The following is a 6,000-nucleotide window of genomic DNA, read 5'->3' as shown; positions in this document are numbered from 1 at the left end:
CTGAGACGGAGGCTGGTGCCATGAGAACCTAAGAAGAGCCTGCAGGATCAGGCCAAAGGAGCCCGTTTAGCCCAGTGGCCAACCACATGCTTCAATGGGAAGCCCTCAATCACAACCTGAATGCAGGAGCCCTCTCCCCTCCTGCAGCTTCAGAAGCACCTCTGCTTCCAGCTGTGGACACAGAGCACAGCCATTGTGGCCAAGAGCCTCCCATAGCCCTCTGCTCCTGTGGCAGGGAGTTCCCTAGTTTAACTGCGCACTGTGGTCTGGCTTCTTCTGCACTGGTTAAACCACAGCAGCTGGCCCACAGCGGACAATCACGGTTCCTTTTCACAGACACAAACTGCCTTCTTATGGTTTTTTTGCTTTTGATACGGCTCTTTACAAATATGTATGAAAGGTACTTGGCATTCCGGGTTGATTTGTAGGGGCCAGTTTGGACGCTGTGAAGGCTCCACCAGGTGAGGGTGACTCGGATGGCTAGTTTAAGACATGCTGAGGCCCTAAGCTATGTTAAGTTTAAAAGGCCCGACAGAATCACCAAATAAATAATAAACTTTTATATTTGCATATGTATGCGAGGTTGCAACTAAAAACTAACAGAAGCTAAACCCAAAAGCTACACGGCTTAGGTGTGCCTAAAAGACCACATGACCTCAAAAGAACCTGCCCAGGCTCTGAGGTCTTCAGGACCTTCTCTTGGCCTCCACGACCTTTGGTGGGGATGCAGGAGAGGGCCTTCGCAGTGCTGGCTCCTCCCAGGCAACTTTGGAATTCCCTCCCTGGAGAAGCCAGGATGGCTCCTTCCTTGCTGTCTTTCTGCTGGCAGACTGTTTCATTCCAACAGACCTTTGGCTGACTGTTTTTAAGGAAAGGACTGGTGCTGTGCTGTTTTTAGTGTATTATCTGTATGCTTTTAAGACACACAAATATATGGCCCACACAGTCCCTTCCAACTCTACAATTCTATGAAGATACAGATATATATATATAACATATATAAATGTTTATCAGTGTGTTTTTTAATTATTGTTTTCTATGTTTTCAGCCATTCTTTTTTAAATAATAATAATAATTTTATTATTTATACCCTGCCCATCTGGCAAAACATAATAAAGCATTAAAAACTTCCCTGTACAGAGCTGCCTTCAGATGTCTTCAAAAAGTTGCATAGTTAGGTTTTGCTAAGTTTTCCTGAAAGTTTGCCAGAGAGACCTCTGAGAGAGCCACTCACTCTGAGCCCTGACAGCGGAAGGGTGTAGCCATAGGAAACCTCCACACCTGGCTGGTCTCTTCCTCTGGGCTCTTTTTTGCCTCTCTTCACTCTTACTTCTTCATCTCATCACCAAGCCAGAAAGGTGAGAACTGCAATCACGGAGCCAGGAATGCTAACAAGAAGAACCTGCATGTCTGAGCTCCATTGCTCAGACTCCCATCTTAAGCAGGATTTAAGTATGTCTTTGTAACTGAATTGCCATGTTAAGCCTGAACAAAGCTGCTGTATCTGTTACTCTTCAACAAGTATCCTGAGTGAGTAAATGTTATTTTGATCTTTTACAAGACTGCTTGTGTGATTATTGTTTTAAGTGGGAGAAAAGGAGGAAATACCAGGAAAATCCAGCCTGCTTTAAAGCATCCTGGATTACTTAAAGTAAAAGGCTAAAACTGGCCTATGATATCTAGGCTTTTAAGCTGCAAAGAGATGCACTCTGCTGAACTCACAAACATGAGGAAGGAAGGATAAGATCTAATAAATACACATTCCTACCATACGGTACATGGAAAGGCAGGATATAAATTTAACAAATAATCAATGTGGCTGATCAAACCTGTGGCCTTCTGAATGCGGATCGTGTGCCCTGTTGAGCTGTGGCGCTAACTTACCTGTCCTGGGTCCCCTTGCTTGGGAATAAGCATCCTTGCAGTATCTGGGGCTCATTTCTGAGTAGACATATGAGATAGCACTTCAAGCAACATTAAGGAGACACAGCCCACCGAGAAGAAAGGTTTGTTTTCCCAAAAATATGTACAATGAGCTAAAGAAGATATATGTTTAGATATACATTTTTGAAAAAGCCAGAGGCATTCTTGTTAGGAATGGTAGGAGAAGATATAGTTAAGAACGATCAGAAACTGTTTTTATATGCAACACGAGGAAACATTTCAAAAAGAATGGGAAAAATTATGTTGTATATAGGAAAGAGAAGATGAAATAGTAAAACCAGTAGAATTGGAAACAAACCTCATAACGGGAAAGATTAAGAACAGTGATGGATAATGAAAATAAGAAGAAGCAAAATGTATAAGGAAACTAATATAACTAACAGTAGTGGTAAATGAATACAGACGGACAACAAGAATTGTATAAACATGAGGACTTATTTGTTTATGGATACACTATGGACAAATATGGAAAATGAATCACAATATATAAAATGGAAGAAAATAATGCCATAAAATTGCATGTGATATAAAAAACCAGAAGAAGGAAGGAAGGAAGTCAGCTCTGAAGAGCAAGTATAAATGTAAAATGTAATACAATATGTTTATGTGGAGTATCTAATTGAAAAACTAATAAAGATTATTTGGGGGAAAAGAGAGAGAAGAAAGGTTGGTTTTAGGGTGGTGGCTTACACATTGCCAAAGAGAGAGAGAGAATCATAGGGTTGGAAGGGTCCCTGAGGATCATCTAGTCCAACCCCCTACAATGTAGGAATATGCAGCTGCCCCTTTTGGGGATCAAATCTGCAACCTTGGTGTTATCGGCACCAGAAGGAAGGAGAAAGAGGTCTGCATAAAATTTGCTTATGTCAATTGATAGCATAAATGCAAATTTAGAAATAATGACTGCAATTTCAACAGAAGTATAATAAATATCATGGAAGGGGGTGGCCTGTGTGCCTGCCTGCTCAGTTTGTTGATCAGCAGCTGCAAAAGCTCTGCAAAAGTGCCTTCTGATCATTCTTTATTAGGACTTGGAGTCAGTGGCCCTTCAGAATAGAGGGCTGTCCTTCAAAACAGAGCTCTCTCCTCTGTAAAGTAGGACACATGGCTACCCTCATTAGTTTTGATGAATGTTGTTAACTGAGTTTTGTTAAGAGATTGGATTTACATTATTTATGAAAGCCCTAAGGAAGAGTCAAAGACATGAATGTTTTGGGTTAATAAATCTTTCCACCTTTAAAAAAAACAAATATTTTTATTACATTGTCAAAACTTAATGAACAAACAACAAAATATAACATGGAGGTTCTCCCATGAAGGTTGAACACAGTTACAAGGAATAATAGAGGTGCATTCAGACATGGTGAAGCTTAGTCAGCAGAGCATGAGACTCTTAATCTCAGGGTTGTGGGTTCAAGCGCACGATGGGCAAAAAATTCCCGCATTGCAGGGGGTTGGACTAGATGATCCTTGTGGTCCCTCTGTTCCAACTCTACAATTCTATGATCATGTCACATGGAAGATTCGAACAGTTTCACTCTAGCAAGTCTCTCTGAAGGTTTCCATGTGTTTGTAGAAGTCTTTGGGGTTAGGGGTGATGTTGGCATTTTGGGAAATATTTTTTTAATGTAAGAGAGCAATTAAAACAACAGGTGAAAATTGAAAGAGGAAAAAACAAAACAATTTTTAAAAGCTTTTACAGTATGTTTATGTCAGAATTAAATATGTCTGAATCTCTTTTCTTGTCATTTGAAGCTATTGGTTCGGCTCCCGCCCTCTGGAGCAGCAGAAAACAAGCTTGCTCCATCCAATAAGGGAAAGCTCCTCAGATATTTGATTATGGCTACCATATCCCCTCTCAGTCTCCTCTTCAAGTTGAACATACCCAACTCCCCCAAAGGTTGGATATCAGTTTGTCAGGGATTCTTTCGTTGCGATTCTTGAATGGCAAGGGGTTGAAGTAGATGACCTGGGGGTGGGGGGGGAGGTCCTTATAGAACCCTGAAATAGGCATGTAGAATAAGTAAAGTTACCGTACATAAGTCACAGAGTCCAAGTCATAAAAGGGGAAAGGGAGAATAAATTGCATAGAAGAAACAGTATCCTTTCTCTTTGACAGCATGGAATCAACACATCGTTTTCCTGCTAGCTCAGCAGTCCAGATACAGACATGCCCTGAGTCAATTGACAGATTTATACACTTAATATACTATTTGTTTCTTATTAATTTCGTAAGATTGATACACTGCTTGATTGTGGTTGTTTTTAAAAGAAGCCCAAAACAAAACCTCAAAGCGGTTTAAAAAAATAGTAAAACAATACAATTATCAATAAGAAGAATTACCGTAACAAGAGTAATTTGAGACTTTGGAAAAGTAAAAATAACAATAGACTCAAACAGATGAGAACTTGCAGCAACTTTCTAAACATCTGGGTAGGCTTGTCCAAACAGGAATGTTTTTAGCAGGTGCCTTAAAAAGTAGACTGGAGGTGCCTGCCTGATATCAATAGGCAGCGAGTTCCAAAGTGTAGGTGCTGCCACACTAAAATACCAATTTCTTACAAGTGTGGAATGCATATTATGTCATGCCTGTAACAGTGCCAGTTCTGCCAATTGAAGGCATTGAGTGGGCATTTATGGGGCAAGGCAAAAACATTTCTGTCCATGACATATGTATTTCAGTGTAGTGCCACCTGTGTCCCTAGAATCCCGCATGCCCTCCCGGTGTTTGGGACCGAGAGAACTTGGCACATGAGAAGGAGGGCTCTGTACCCCTCTGAGGCCTCCACTCCGCTCTGCCAGATTCCCCATGCAAGCCTTGCACTAGTTAAGTCACATGCAGCATAAACGGTGCTATTCTCCAGGGTGTTATGACCAGCAGTTACAAGCAAAATGGTGATAGAAAGTCTTTGTGCCTATTAAAAAGGATGTTAAACCAGCTGCTCCCTCCCACTATTCTGCCGTTGCTCACACAGCTCTCCAATCCACTGCTGAGGAAGGGCAGCCATGGAATGTGCACAAGGATGGGGGCTTTGTGGGGGCAGCACCTGGGAGAGCACTGGGGAGCCTGGAAGTGAATGCGTCTAGGAGAAGATTAGAGAGCAAATCAGGAATGGGGAACCCATAGCATTAGAGGCTGCAACTCCCCCCAGCCCTGGCCGAACTGCAGCTGGAGCCCACCAACATCTGGTATGCACTAGAGAGAGAAGCAGCGCTTTGCATGGTGTGCGTGTGAATTGTGGAACTGCAGGAAGAAATGTCTCAAGAGGAGGCTCTGCTGATAAAAGAGCTGTGAATGATGGGGTGAGTGGTCAGGGGAGGAGGAGGGGGGAATACAGTCCCCCGGGGAGTCAAAACTTCACCTCCAGGATGTCATTGGTGCCAGTGTGGTGTGAGAGCCAGTGTGGTGTAGTGATTAAGAGCGGTGGACTCGTAATCTGGGGAACCGGGTTCGTGTCTCCGCTCCTCCACCTGCAGCTGCTGGGTGACCTTGGGCCAGTCACACTTCTCTGAAGTCTCTCAGCCCCACTCACCTCACAGAGTGTTTGTTGTGGGGGAGGAAGGGAAAGGAGAATGTTAGCCGCTTTGAGACTCCTTCGGGTAGTGAGAAAGCGGGATATCAAATCCAAACTCTTCTTCTTCTTAGCACTGCAGCCTTTCTGATGGCAGGGTGGTGGTGGTGGTGCAGGCAGGAATGGACGGAGGCAGAAAGACACCCCAGGGGACCTTCCCTCTACCTCAACACCAGCAGCCCAGGAAATGAATTTGTCACTAAGCAGCCAATATGTAGCATCCATGTTCCTGGGTGACAGTTCAAACAGTAACACCATCTGGGGAAGCAGCTTCTCTCTTTCCTCCATGAGACTACAGACGCAGGAGGGGGGGTCAGTCATGATTTTCCTTCTGCACAAAATGTAGAGCAGCACTTGACTGCCCTCAGCAACCCTTTTGGACTGTGGTGCTATTACTGTACCCCTGAGACACCCCACCCACCCAAAAAATCCCTGTGTCCTGGCTTGGTGGCCCCTGTTGGGATACTGCCAGGGAGACGAAGG

The sequence above is a fragment of the Podarcis bocagei genome, assembly GCF_964188305.1.
Source record: "Podarcis bocagei genome assembly, chromosome: W".
In the NCBI taxonomy this organism is placed as follows: Eukaryota; Metazoa; Chordata; class Lepidosauria; order Squamata; family Lacertidae; genus Podarcis; species Podarcis bocagei.
Note: the sequence above shows the minus strand (reverse complement) of the source record.